The following is a 15,743-nucleotide window of genomic DNA, read 5'->3' as shown; positions in this document are numbered from 1 at the left end:
CCCCCCCCCCTTCTCCCCCAAACAATTTAATCCCACTATAGCATAATGACAACGAACCCACCAGGGCAGCTAGTCCAACCACTACAAATGTCATGACTTGCTTCCATAAGAGGTGGACTGTATGACATTACCATGTTATATGTATATATTGATATGAATGCATATAAAAATGCAGGAAATAGCATTCACAAAATTTGACAAAATCCTATGATCTCAAGGTCTAAATACTAGCTTTTTACAACGATTTCAACTGCATTTCATGGTCTTCTTAAATAAACTGTCTCCACTAGCAGAGATGGTAAGGAACGAAGTACAAAAAATTTGTTACAATACTCAAGTAGATATTTCAGATGTTTTTACTTTACTATTTATTGTTGTAGCGACTTTTTACTTTTACTCCTTACATTTTAACACGACTAACAGTACTTTCTACACCTTACATTTTACAAAATTGGCTAATTACTTTAGTTTTGAACAAAAGGTCTTCTATCAGGTGTGATTGTGAGTGCATGTCCGAGAATAGCGCAGAGACACGCCTCACGCTGTGCGCAAGTGCACATGCCATATGGAAAAGAAGTGAGAAATAAAAGAGGATAATCAGTTGAGATTGTTAGTGTGCGTCATTGAGAACTGGGAGTCATATAGCATTGTCCGTTCATTGAAGCCTGTTGATGAATTGGTCTGTTGTTCTTGCTGATTCAAAGTAAGTTGTTACTGGCTGTTGTTTCATAATGGCATTTGTTCACGTTTGTATGTTAGGTGCATTTTTTACATGCTACAGTAGTTACACTGCATTAAGATAATGCTATCAATAGTGGGTTTATTATTATTTGCTAGCATATGTATAATTCCTATGCATTGAGTGTGGTAGCCTTTACAATGTTATTTATTTCTTTGCAGAACCACACACAAACACACAGCCATAGCAGAACTACCCACGCCCATGTTTGGCTGTTGCTTGATTGTAAAAAGCATCAAAAGAGAGAAGTTGTCTCCGTCTCTGTTTTAACAGACACACCTGGGACAAAGTTGGAAACCAGAATCACTTTTAAATACAGTCCTAATCTAGTCCTCACTAACAAGTTTCAAATAATTTCACTGGAGTTACCTTTATAATTGTTGCGTCATCAATACCAAATTCAATCTTATTAGATGGGAATATACAGTATACTGCACGTTGCACTTGATTCACTACTGCGAAACGATGCAACAGATTTTACGGCATTCATTTGCGGCAAATCATTACGGCTTTATGGCGCTAACATTAGCACATAGTAGGATGGACGGTGGCATGTGTGGGGGAGGAGGAGGGTGAGAGAGGAGGATCGGGAGAAATAGAAATGCTGTTTTCTTTTTTCCCCTTTCTCTCCTTTCTCTCTTTCTCTGAATCTCTGAATTCTCACAGAATCTTGCCGATCATTCAGGATCTTATTTACCTGGAGTCCCAGTCACTGTCGCTAAAATTATATTTGGGATATTTAGGCCTATTGGCAGACATCCATTTAAAATGTAATGATATAAAGATATGTTTATCCATGTCATTTGAAGTGTCTCAGCTTACACTCTAGTAACACGTGTGTGGTCCAGGTAGCTTTGTAAACAAAATGATTGTCGATCGCAAGGCTACTTTTACTATTATACTCTAAGTACATTTTCGAGCCTGTACTTTGTTACTTTTACTTAAATAAGTTAAATCAGTACTTTTACCAGAGTATTTTTTATATTATTTTTATACATAAGTATCTGTATCTGTACTGTACTGTAATGGATGGATAGATTAAGGTCATGAAAGAAAAAATGTAATCTTACATGTTTTATCTTGATTCAGGATGACAGGAGTCTGTGTGCCACATTATTCGGATATTTTAAATTCTTTCTGGGAATCAAATATGAGCTATCAGATTCTCTCAGACAAAACTGTCCCTGAGTGAGAATACCCACTCAAAATTGGGATTTTATTTCAGCAACTGCCTGAGGGCAAACTAAATCAAACCAAAAAGAAATCACATTGGTGTCTGAGATGACAAATGGAGACCTTGAATAACTGCATTACTGCTATTAAATTTGGAAATGGAAAAAATTAATTTCACTGCATTGCAATATTTTCAATTTCCTACAGATCCATTCGCAACTATGCGTTTTGATGTAGATCATTTACAATTTCATGAGGAAAACAGTTGTTCGCATTTACAACCGTTTATATTTGCCTGTGTCACACTGTTTGCCTGCACAGTGGCACTGGGGCTAAACTGAGAGCAGAGACAGAGGAGATTTGGTGAAACTGCCTTAAATATTTCCTCCAGACATATTTAGAGCCATAAAATTACTCTGCTTGGAATAATAAATTTTGACTGATATGTTTTTTTTTTGACAAGAAGTACTTCTTAGAGGACAATCTGAGAGGTCTGGATGGTTCATGACAGAGTAGTAAATCAGAAATTTATTTTGGTCCTATGATATTTAGTGCTTTATAAACCAACAGTAATATTTTAGAGTCAGTTTTTTGACACACAGGAAGCCAGAGTAAAGATCTGAATTAGAGATATAATTCACTCTCATAGTCTTATTGAGGACGCTAGCAGCAGCGTTCTGAATCAGCTGGAGCTGTCTGATCAACTTTTTAGAGAGACCTGTAAAGACAGCAATACAGTAGTCGAGGCTACTGAAGAAAAAGTCATGGATCCGTTTTTCTAAATCCTGCTCAGACACAAGTCCTTTAGATTTAATATTCAGGTGATAATGGGCTGACATTGTTTTTGTCCTATGTGGTTATTGAAGTTAAGGTATTATTCAGTGACTACAATAAGGTGGTTGGCTTAGTTTGTGGAATTTAACATTAAAGGAGAATTCCGGTTGATCCCAACACGTAGCTCTGTTTGTAAATTTAGAGTGCTGTCAGTAGAGAAAAAAACAATCGGTTCTGCCTACACCGAGTTATCCTCCTGCTAGAGTTAGCACCCAACAGGCTGAAACAGGGCAAGTTATAAACATGTTTTAGCCTTTTAACATGTTCAAAATGTAATTAAAAGGGCCTACCCATGTGCAGTTTTTCCTTCCGAGTGAACACAGTGAATCTGACTACAGTAGATGTGAAAGAAATGTGTGAAAGTTGTGCTAATTCAGCTCTGTTTATTTCCGGTGTTGATACGGCAAAGAGTGCTAAGAGACCGTCTACAAACTACAACACAGAAAAGAGATAAAACAAAAATATGAAGGCTATTAATTTAATGATTAACTAAGATAGTGTCTCCAAATTGACCTCAATTATAACTTGAGTATGCTAGTTGTACTACAACACTTTTAGAAAAAAAAAATAATGCTTATTTCTGATAATATGTTTGTATCTCTTTTCGGGCGGGAAAGAAAGATACATTCAAGAAAGTAAATACAGAAAGAAGGTCCTGTGTTCTGGTCTAGTGGTCAAACCAGGTAATTTTATTAAAATCATCAGACATTGTTTTGCTAGAGATGTTACTACATCTGCTCTGGACACCGAGACTACTTTCTGCTCTGCCGGCGTCTGTCTCCAATTTTGGCGACTTGATAGAAACATTGCACGGTGCTACACTTTTCTGCTCTGCTTCATCGCAGATTGCTAAACACACCCGACTACAGCAGACATTAGCTCAGAGTATGTATAGTTGGTGCAGTTCGAGTACGGATCACATTCTCACCACAAACAAACCGCTCAAGTTCGATTGAAAGCACACAAAGACCACCTCTACAAGCAGGTCTCAGGACGCTTATTTGGTCCGTTTTTGTTGTGCACCAATTCAATTCAATTTTATTTATAGTATCAATTCATACCAAGCCTTATCTCAAGACACTTTACAGATAGCTCAGGTCTAGACCACACTCCAAAATTTACAAGGACCCAACAATTCTAGTAGTTTCCTACAGAGCAAGCAACAGTGCGAACCAGAGTTCGATTGATGCGTTCTCACCTGCCCAAACAAACCGCACCAGCGGGGCGAACAAACTCTTGTTCGATTCAACCAAATTAAAGGCTGTCGGTGTAAAAACACGCTTAATTGTTATTTTTTCGGCCTAAAGACAAGTATTCAGTTTTATCTTTGACTAAGTAGTAATTACAAAAAAAATGATCAAATTCAAATGTGTAAATGTTAAACAGAAGATGTTCGGGAATTCTTAGGTGACTCCACATATGAACACAAAATATTCCCTTTTCTTCAAATATAATTCAAATCAGTTAGCTGTGCTAGAAAGTCCCTCCCAATTTTCCAGTGTCTCTCTAATAATATGTTGTTGTGGACCATGCCCAATGCAGAATACTTTTTATTATTACTACTTAACTAAAGCAAAATATCTGACTACTTGTTCCACCCCTGCAATAAGCAAAACACCTCTTTGACTGGAGTGGGACTTTAATATATAGCAGAAACTGTGTTGCAATACTGACAGCTTTTAAATATTCATAATGTTGACATTTCATGCATTTACAGTGTGTGGAAAAATGAACTCTAATCTTCCACAAGCAATAACCTCTGCTTCAAAAGGCTTTAGTTCATCTGAAATAAAGCACTACGTTTTTGTCATTGTTGTCTTTGTAAATGTCAACTTTTCATTAATGTTTTCTGGTGCACAGCAGTCAAAAAACTCTCGCAAGCTGAATGGAAATTTAGCACAAACTGGATCAAAATGTAACAGCCCAGACTGCGTGCCTGATCCCTCCATATGTTTCCATATAGATATCAAGCCATTGATTAGGGGAATGCTGTCATCTAGTTGGCAGTGATTATGCTGCTGGCTTTGGCACCCAGTCAACAACTAATTCACATGCTAATGTCTTCCAGATCAGGTCTCGCCCCCAAACTGGTTCCCCTTATGGACTTGATTCCCTGATTGGACAGATGGCCACCTTTCAATATCACAAACGTCTGTTTGTGTTTAGGCCAGGGGTATAGGGTTGTCAAATAGGGTGGGGGTGGTGGGAGTAGGATTCCAAAGCTTATGAATAAACAACAATATTCATCTAGATAAACAATAACATTATCTGGCGTCTGAACCTTGACGACGATCCATTATGGCCATTACTGTCACATCATGTGCTACAGTCGGTTTTTAATTGCTCCAATTCGCTATTGAGAATGGGGAAAAACTCAGACACTGTATCAGTCAACGTTCCTAATTGATTTGTCCTTGTGCTTGCCAAGACCGTAGTCAATACAGTCGAGTGCGCTGAAACCTATCAAAGCAAAGCAACGAGTGAAGGCGCGAGCATTGAGAACAAAACAGCTGCGGCTTGTGGAGAGAAAGGGGAAAAAAGAAAACAGCATTTCTATTTCTCCCGATCCTCCTCTCTCATCCTCCTCCTCCCCCACACAGCTCTCCCTCACCTCTTGCTCTACTCTCTCTCTCTCCATTTTTGTGCCTGGCAGCAATCTTTCTCAGGAGACTTTCTTTGCAGTTGTGTGAGGAGAATGTCAGTCCTGTGTAGTTAGGTGTGTGTGTGTGTGTGTGTGTTTGTGTGTGTGTGTGTGTGAAATGTGCCCTGGATGTGCTCATTAACAAAACACAAGTGTGCATGCCTTCCCAGAACCAGGCATTCTGGGTACTGCTACTGTCTATTTCAGCTTTGAAAATTTGTAAGCAACTAATGAACAGATTCAGGCAAGAATAACGGACACGCACACACACACACACACACACACACTTGCACACACACGCACACACACACAGAAATGACCTTTCATACAAACAGTCACAAAGAAAAAAAATAATGAGTTGTTCAACAGTCTACAAACTTAATATTCAGATTTTGTGTGTGTCTGAAGCTCCGTGTTCTGGGGGGGAAATGGAAAGTAAAAGAAAATATCAACTCTAAAGTATTTTTTTTAAAGTCCATATTCAATATTTAATACTTTACACACAGAGTGATCTCCTGGTGGGCTGGGAAGAGGCTCTGGGTTTGACTGAAGGGATGCATTGTCTCTCACAGCAGTGTGTGTCTCTTTCAATAAAAAAAGTTCAAATCTTTTCACATTAAAAGTTGCGTCCTTATTTCTTTATTACAACATTTTTTGCAGTTCAATTCAATTCAATTTTATTTATAGTATCAATTCATAACAAGAGTTATCTCAAGACACTATACAGATAGACCACACTCCAGAATTTACAAGGACCCAACAGTTCAAGTAGTTTCCTCCAGAGCAAGCAACATAGCGACAGTGGCGAGGAAAGACTTCCTTTTAGGCAGAAACCTAGGTCAGACCCAAGCTCTTGGTAGGCGGTGTCTGACGGACCGGTTGGGGTTAGAATTGACAAACAGTTGACAAAACCATCTCTCTTTGAGGTCCATTTATTATCTGTTAGAGCTGTCAGTCATTCACATGATCTTCCTCAGCTGATGGAGTTTGCCCAGTTGTCATGGGAATGCAAGTGTTTAAATTTAATTTTTGTATGTTAATTACATCACTATGACATTACTGTAAGGCCTTTTTGGTTTGTATATCTATTATATATGTCATTTTTTTATCAAGGTGAAAAAAGGGCCTAGTCATAGTGTCATCAACTTCAAAGGGGTATTGCAGAAATGTAGTATTGAATTTCCATAAGGATAGGGGAACTTGCTAGTTACAGATTTTTTTGTTTTAGTTCAGTGTTGTAAAAGTCATTCGAGAAAACAAGTAAAATCGATTGCCAAGGGAAACGCCCCTACCATGCATGGGTCATAAAGGAGTACATACAGTTTTTAGGATGGATAGGAAGAAGAGATGGATGATGAACAAAAAATTGTTCACAGTGATGGATCAAGAGCATTACCAGAAATTGAAGTCTTTTATTGCCACTATTTCAGATTTCCATGAGACAACATTGCATTGTATCTTAGCAACTAACAGACCGAGTTCATGAACCTTAACAGTGCTAAAGATTGATTTTAAAAAACGGAAGCAAAAGAAGGCAAGATTTCTTGATATTTAGTCAATATAATGGGTCTAGCTTCATAAATATTTCCTACATTTCCCATAAATGCTACTCAATAACAGTTCCATTAAACCAACCTACTACACCTACAAAGCTGCTCCAGTACTGCTTGCCATGACATGTAAACTGACCTTCTGTTGTGAAATTAGTTAGAAAAACTTCTTTGGTTCCGTCAAATAAGTACACCTTTTATTTATATATACATATTGTATTATAATATTATAATTAGATGTTTCTTTGTGCTCACTAGTATAAACACTGTCTGGTATATTGTGCAAGGTGCAGTAAACCAAATATATGGCCTGGCATTCAATTTTAGTGTTGCATCTATCTAAGAGAGTGAAGTGTATAGATTTGTATTTCAAGCTGCTATGAACAGTATTTTAAGGCTAAGTATAGGCACTCAAAAATATGCATTTTCATGTACAAATGGAAACAATTTACAGCCAATCATAATGCCACTGTTCAAAACTAATCAGTGCATGGATACAAATGGAAAAACACTGTAATCTCACATGCAATAAAGCCCTGTGGAATGAGCAGAACAGGTGCATAGGTGAACAAAGATAAATATAGCCTGGCTTGATGAAATAATTTCTCTGTCCTGGATAATAACTCATTATGTTAATCACAAGCCCTATTAATCATTTTCTCATTTGAACTGTCAGGACGTGATTGTCATACGAGGAGATTGTCTAAAGTACAGCGAAAAGATTCGCCTTTTGCAATTCATCAAAGTCACATGGGGGAAAAAATGTTTAACGTCAGAATGTAACTCATTGCTAAAGCTGCTGCGATGTGTTTCGCACGAGCTATAACAGTAAAAACTTCTTATATTTTCAGAAGTAAAAGAGAAAAGAGCGATGAGCCTGATGGTGCTGTAACACAACAGCACAACAGGAAACATATAAGCACGAGTGGGCGTCTCTGCATACTGTATGTACTTTCCTGTGCTTATGTGTGTGTGTGTGTGTGTGTGTGTGTGTGTGTGTGTGTGTGTGTGTGTGTGTGTGTGTGTCATCAGGCTCGTATATTGTGATTGTCTCATTGTGAGAATGCCCTACTGGGGTGGCCAGCTGTTCCTGTGCCCATAAAAAGGAGGCAGGAATGTCTGGTGGGATGAAGGAGGCTGCAGAGACACAGAGAAAGACACACACTCACTTTACAGAAGCAGATGTACGACACACATGCACACACACCTCCACATACACACACACACACGGACGCAAACACACACAAAAACTCTTACAAACGAAAGACCCCCACACACAAGGACAGAACATACAGAAACACACACACACACACACACACACACAAATACTTCACACAAAAAACTCAAAGACAAACCCACAGTCGTATATACCTGGAGTGTATACGAAGTGTGTTACAGACCTACACACATACATCTAGACACAAACACAAAGACACACACACAGCAGCACACAGCAGCAGGCAAGGTGGTGGAGGCGTTATCGGTCCATATCTGTGCTTGGAGCCACAGCAGTCTCCAAGGCTGCTATCAGCTCCCCCATTATCTCTGTCTGAGAGTGTGGAGTAAGAGGAGAAGGAGGACAACGTGCCTGCTCCCCCCACCCCTCCCCCATCAGCCATCTCCCTTCATAGCTTCTGTACGCACACACACACACACAAACACACACACACACATATTAACACACACTCACCAACAACTCGTTAAGAGGGCGGAAATGAAATGTCTGTCCCCTGAGTCGCCTGAGGAGCAGCTCTTTGCTGCTGCAGCACAACTTTGGCGACAACAACAGGCATCCACTAATAAATCTACAGAGTGAAAGAGGGTAAGGAGATGGAAAGAAAAAGCGATGGCAAGAAAAGAAGTGAAAGAATTCGAGAGACAATGAGAGAGAAAGAGAGACAAAAAGAGAGCGATAGAGGGTATGATAAGGGGAGGAAAGAGGGAGCAGCCCGCTGCATCCGCACCTACCTCAGGTCTCATTAACTTAATGGTCTCTGTGGATGATGAAGGGCTAAGCAAGGATGGAGGGCAAGAGGAGAGGAGAGGAGAGAGGAGAGGAGAGACTTTATGGGGAAAGTGGTCTGCTAACCAAATTTAAAGAGATGTTTTCGTTTAGATTGAACTTTTTAGCACACCATCAGCAGTTGACCATCTCTGTTGCCAATACTAAAAGAGAATAGATGTGAATGCCCACACTAGCCTGAAGTGCACTGGTTTGAACACCTGGATTGTCGGTGAAAAGTGTGAAAGGAAAGTAATGTATGTAATGCCAAACTGGTCCAGTGGAGATGCTGCAACAGAAAAGTGTAGGTCTACTGGACATGTTTCACTTCCGTAGAATTGTGTGATTGTGGGTGATGGTGTACAACAAGAACAAGACAAGATAAGTCTAAACCCCTCCCTAACAGGAGGCTTAGCTATAAAGTACTTATTTACATTGTTTTGACAAAATCTTTATCACACAAGAGGGTGTGTACTGCATTTCATGTTACAATCAGCATGTGTTGTCCTTAACATCACAATTACAAAGCCACTGATCAAAACAGCAGTGGTGCAGAAGACGAGTGAAAGATCCTGGAAAGTTGGTTCAGCGTATCTTCTAAAGAGATTGTGCTCCACTAGGGGTAGGCAGGCTCAACATTTATAAGTACATGTCAGCGAGATACTGAATCCATTACAGTAAGTGCTATGCTATGCTATCATATTATTAACATATAAATTGCCCTAAGACAAATAGTCTGAATACATTTTTTTTCCAAAGCAAAAATGTCCTTTGTTTCTGAGACATTAGCCCTATTTTACGAAACATTTCTCTTGTCTTTCTTCCTTCTCTTTTCCAGTTTACTTTAAAATAAGCTAACTATCTTAGCTTGCTAATTTCACCAGGCTTTCATGCAACAACACTGGATATATAAATAGCCTAACAAAATTGTGAAATTTCTGGGAATTAGAATGCGCATTCCTACGCTGTGACTTGTCACAGTGTGTGTAAAAAGTACTGAGTTGTTAGAGTTTGGTTATTTAGCTAGCTTGCTAAATTCACCTTTCTTTAATGCTACACTGATGACAGAAAATTAGCCAAAAAGCAGATTTTTACTGATTTTGTGTTCTTGTGTTAAATGTGTCTTTTAGCCACGGCAACACCGGGAATTCTCCTTGTTCACCGCAAAGTCCGGCTCAAGTCCCAGAGACGCAGGCACGCCAATGTGTCGAAATGTGTCCCTCCTGTTAAATGACGACATCCCTCCATTGTAAAGTTAGGGCATAAGGTTTTGTTAAGGTAGGTGAAAGGGGAGACACATAAATTCCGGCCGCATCTGCAGCTTGTGTCCTGTTATTACATTTTCATTAAGAAATGTTGCCTGACAAAGGTCCAGTAAGTGAATTATTTTATATCTTTCTTAAATTGAATTGCTTTCTTGGACCAGTCTAGAAGGGGAGAAGTTAAGAAAGAAGAAAATATATACATTTGTTTCTATATGGAGTTCAAAAATCGCATTTTGTATCTATCGCCCCTGTACTAAAACCCTTTTCATCAGTGTGCCACAGCAGCACTCATAGTTCCGTTGTGATGGTGACATGGCCGTCAGTGTTGACAGGGTATCAGCTGCTATCGTCTGGACTGTCTAGCTACTGGCGCCTCACTCAGAGGGGTTTCTGCACCACTAGACGTTGGACATGGAGACACTCAGACAGACACATGAGACGGCTTAAAGAGAACCGCTGTAGATGTGGAATAGGTAGAGAGACCACTTTCTGGTACAGTACTGTTAAATCTTGACATAATGTCATTATTATGTGTGTACGATGGATGGGAATCCGATTTCCAAATACGGCCTTCAGCAAGTTCACTGAAGCGCCGCTCTCGCCATGGTAACACATCAACTTTCTGCATGTCATCCACTGTATTCAAAATGTATTTCCATGACAATATTATTCAGAGGTGTCAAGTAAATCCTTGTAAAACAACCATTCAGTAATGTGAACTGAAATGGAAAGATCCTTCCTCACTTTCTAACTCTCCGCTCTGGTCTAAAAACGCTAACAGCTGCTGATTTGTAGCATGAAATGGCACAGGCCACTGAAAAGGACAGAGACAGACACGCTGAAGAACAAGAGAGATGAAAGACTCCAAATTATTCTACATACTTGAGAATACTACTTGGTAAAATCAAAAGGGACACTGCATAGATGAATGAAGAGGTAGGGAGCTGACAAGAACAATATTTAGCAAAGTGGGACTGATGGGTAAGAAAAATGAAAATGCTGGACCTCAAATATGTAAGAGCTATAATTCATGACAAATGTACAATGATACAATTTGTCATTTCTGTTTAAAGCACCTTGATAACAGCTGTGTTATCTCTTTAGAGAATTGCTTATCCACGATTACAGCAACTCACTACATTCAACACACAAGGGTTTCTGTAAGTTAATGCGACGCAAGCAAACAAATGCGCAATGTCATACACATACACGCACACACACGCACACACACGCACACACACACTCACACAAACACACACACACTGCAGGGACCATCTGACAAGGCCAAAGTGATGTGGGTTTCAGGGGACCGTGAGTTGGTCCCTCCACAGATGGGCCAGGGCCCTGCACCCTCTCCCTAATGCTCCATTCTGCAGCTGTGTGAGATTAGCTAGGTACCATCAATGCTAATTTGTGCTGATACAACCAAAACTTTTATTGAGATGAGGAAAAAAAAGGAGATAAACCCACACACCCTTCTCCTTGAGTCTGCTGCAGAGGCTGCAGGTGTATTCTTCACAGAGGGTTAAGGCGGGTATTTAAATACATTATTAATGATTGTTATAAGTTGATGTTATGATCATTTCTAAGAATTTGAACGATCTTCTCAAGCTTTATGGAGGATTATACCATGTCATATACCAACATTTTACAACATATTTTACAGGACAATAATGTCTGAACTTGTGACATATTCAGATATTTTGATTTCCTTCAGTTTTTGTTCATCTGAGGTCAAGCCTATAAAATATATGGTAAGGCAATTTATTTGTAAGGCAAATTATATACACAAGGGCAAGTCATAGCGCTTTACAGGGCTTCGTTGTACTACTCGAGACCTCAAGGTTTTACTCCCAAGACCCTCTTTTGAAGGTCTCGGTCTTGTCTAAATATGACCACATTTCTTCACCCCTCGTTCTTGTCTCGGTCTCTAAGAAGACTCAGGATTTTATTTCAAGACAGGTCTAGACCACAACTTCAAGGATATCACAAAATTGTCTGCGCATTGCCTGATTTATGTGTTCACATCATTACTGTGATTGGATGTAAAATGTCCTGCTTCTAATGCAACCAATAACTAATTTCTAGATTGAAATGTGGAAGCTCTGGCTTTCTGGGAGATGTCCGCCAAATATTCGGCAATATTTTATTACATTGTGAGTGTGTGGCACAAACAAGACAGAAAAGTTTAATTTAGTTAAGTCTGTTTACTTCAACTTGTATCAAATGCTTACAGCTTCAGTATACACTTACATTTACACAGCCTCAAATAGTGTCTCAACCACACCCCCTCATCCCACTGTGCTCCTACTTAACCCTCCTGTTGTCCTCTGGTCAAATCTAACCCGCTTTCAACAAGTTTCTGTATCAAAAATAACAGAATGTCATGGCAGAATTTTACCCTTGTAAAGCCACATACAGATCATCTATTTAGAACTGTTTACACATGACACATTTATTAATTTTCTGTCCTGCTCTGTTAACCCACTAAAACACATCAGACCTCAACTCACACATACAGTACATCGTACACACATACACAAACACACACACACATACACACCTAACCCTAATATGGTAACTCTGACTGAATACATTATTTATCATATGCACAATGTCTCCCAGCTAGCCTATTTTCGCCAGATAAGTAATATACAGTGTAATGTCATTGGCACACACACTGCAGTAAAAATAATGAGGAGGTTTGTTCACCTTATGAAATACTATTCATCACTGAGACAAACAAATTTGATTTCAGCTGTGGATTATTCACTGGCGGAGACAGATATTGTTTTCATCCAAAACCAATAAAGAGGCATCATGTGAAGGTTTTGATTACATTATCGGAGCTACAAATACAGTTGCTAATAACAGTATACAAGTGCCTCATGACTAAATCATTGTACAGCATGTTCCTTGGGGTTTAAATGTTGCAGAACCACAAAAAGAACTAAATAATGACGTAATAGCCTGAACCCGATTTCTGACATGCAATATGCAGTGTTGTGTGGCAAGTTCTGCGATGTTATCTTTTATTTTAATACAGACGCTTGGTAAGCAGTTCATAGCATCTATTCATTTAGTTTAAATCAAAGGTTAGAGCAAGTTTAACTAAAGGGCTATTATGGTTGATATCCATTCATCTTTGTCCGCTTATGCGGTGTCGGGTCGTGGGGGCAACAGCTCTAGCAGGGGACCCTACACTTCCCTTTCCAGAGCCACATTAACCAACTCAGCCAGGTTGGAGATATAATCCCTCCCCCTAGTCTTGGGTCTTCCCCGAGGCATCCTCCCAGCTGGACGTGCCTGGAACACCTCCCTAGGGAGGCATCCTTACCAGATGCCCAAACCAACCCAACTGCCTCCTTTCGACGTGAAGGAGCAGCAGCTCTTCTCCGAGCTCCCCACAGATGACTGTGCTTCTCACCCTATCTCTAAGTCACCCATCCTCCTGAGAAAACCCTCTTCGGCCGCTTGTACCCTGGATCTTGTTCTTTCGGTCATGACCCAGCCTTCATGAACATAGATGAGGGTAGGAATGAAACCTGACCAGTAGATCGAGAGCTTTCCCTTCTGGCTCTGCTCACTTTTTGTCTCTATGGTGTGATAAATTAAATGTAATACAGCACCCACTGCTTCTATTCTCCAACCAATCTCCCGCTCTATTGTCCCTCTACTTGTGAACAAGACCCCAAGGTATTCAAACTCCTTCATTTGGGGTAAGGACTCATTCCCTACCTGAAAAAGGTACTCTGCTGACCATGGCCTCACATTTAGAGGGGCTGATCCTCATCCTAGTTGCTTCACACTCGGTTGCAAACACATTTAGTGAGTGCTGAAGGTCACAGTCCAATGATGCCATCAGGACCACATCATCTGCAAAGAGCAGTGATGAGATCCCCAGCCCACCAAACTGCAACCCCTCCCCACCCCTATTCCACCTAGCGGGCGGCTGTGGCTCAGTGGTAGAGCGGTTGCCTGCCAATCGGAAGGTTGGTGTTTCAATCCCTGGCCCTGCAGTCCCATGTTGAAGTCTCCTTGGGCAAGACACTGAACTATATAATATAGTAACTAATAATTAGCTAGATACAACTACAACATTGATAATACATCATGACAAGGGTTAACGCCGAACGTATTTCCGCTTCCTGCCAGGTGCGCCACTTGGACACAAGTGAGTCCGTCTGCAGCCATCCGTACTCTTAGTACATACAGCCAGTGGGCAAAATGTGGTATAGTATAGTGCTTCATATTTACACTCAAAACCTTTGAAGTATATTGTGCTAATCTATATAGATCTTTTTCTCCAACTCTTACCACAGCCATCACTATTCATCCCTATCCCTCCAACCACTATCGTCTCTTCTTCAGTTTATTTTCCCACACTTGTTTTCTGAATCGTTGCATTGCTGTTTAGTTGCAGCTCTTTATGCAGCAGCCACGTCTCTTGGAAATATCTCCCTCTGCCTTTGCTGTAACCAGTAAGCTGAACATTACATCAGGTCAGTCACAGTTAGTCACTTCTTAGCAGTTTCAGCAAACTTTGACTCTCTCTCCTTCATAACTTAGGAATTCCACAGTTTGTAGATCTCGCTGCTAGGATTGTTAAAAAAATTGTTAAATCTATTTTTATGCACATTGTGTTGTGTTCTTTTATACTATGACATGCTTCTCCTAAATCTCCTTCCTTACGCTTTTGTAATACATCTTTATATATTAAACAGTAACATCTGTATCATCGCCTATACTGTGGCTACACAGCCCTTACGCTGTGGTGTTTTAAAAATTGGGTACCGTATGTCCCTTTTTAACTTTGAGCACCTGCCCCTTCGCACAGCCCTGATAACTACAGCACGTAACATGCAAGAGTAGCAAAAGCCACATGGTCAGGACTGACAAGTGAGAGCCCCATCTAAGCTATAGATATTTAGATGTTGTTTGCAACCAAAGGAAAAAGTTCCACAGAGGTTATGTGGGTTGTACAGATGATACAAGTATTGTTGATCATTTACATTAGCTGTTTTTCATGACAAATAATCCATTACAGTGGGGTAATAACACCAAGACTTTCACTTTGATCCCATAACACATTTTTTGATGACTAGGTTTCTGGCATCAAGTGGAGAAACTGCGGATAAACAGAAATATGCAAAATATTTTTAAGTAATAGATACGATTAGGTCATGAAACTTCCCCAGTTTATTACGTACATTAAGGCAATATTCATATTTTTGAAATTTTGTTTAAATCTATAGTGCGCAACTATTTTTTTATTAATAGATGCCCGTTACATTCCAGCCATTGCCAAATGAGTTGATACAAAGCTGATAAAGCCTATAGGCTACACATAAGTCTCTGTATTATTGTATTTCGCTGGCAGTTCAATTAAGGTGACCAGATTTCTCAGACAAAATCCGGGTACATTTTTAGCTCAGAAGCGTATTTTCCTCGAAAACAAGTAATGTTTTTACTTTTGTAAAACTTGAAACGGGGACACTAGACCTAGAGCTGTTCTCATTAGGGGCTGAGGGCCCCCCCC

The 15,743-nt window shown here is 39.9% G+C and overlaps 1 long non-coding RNA gene across 1 annotated transcript in view; it reads right to left on the bottom strand.

The window, feature by feature from the left end:
- Positions 1 to 8,345, bottom strand: part of LOC117946471 — a 22,661-nt gene extending 14,316 nt beyond the window's left edge. The window contains exons 1-2 of the long non-coding RNA XR_004657037.1: positions 8,334 to 8,345; positions 329 to 332 (exon numbers count right to left, since the gene is read on the bottom strand). This is a non-coding gene — a long non-coding RNA (uncharacterized LOC117946471). The remainder of the gene's footprint in view (positions 1 to 328; positions 333 to 8,333) is intronic.
- Positions 8,346 to 15,743: the final 7,398 nt, after the last annotated feature.

Source organism: Etheostoma cragini, chromosome 6 (genome assembly GCF_013103735.1).
Source record: "Etheostoma cragini isolate CJK2018 chromosome 6, CSU_Ecrag_1.0, whole genome shotgun sequence".
NCBI lineage: Eukaryota > Metazoa > Chordata > Actinopteri > Perciformes > Percidae > Etheostoma > Etheostoma cragini.
Note: the sequence above shows the minus strand (reverse complement) of the source record. Positions and strands in the feature narration are given on the sequence as shown.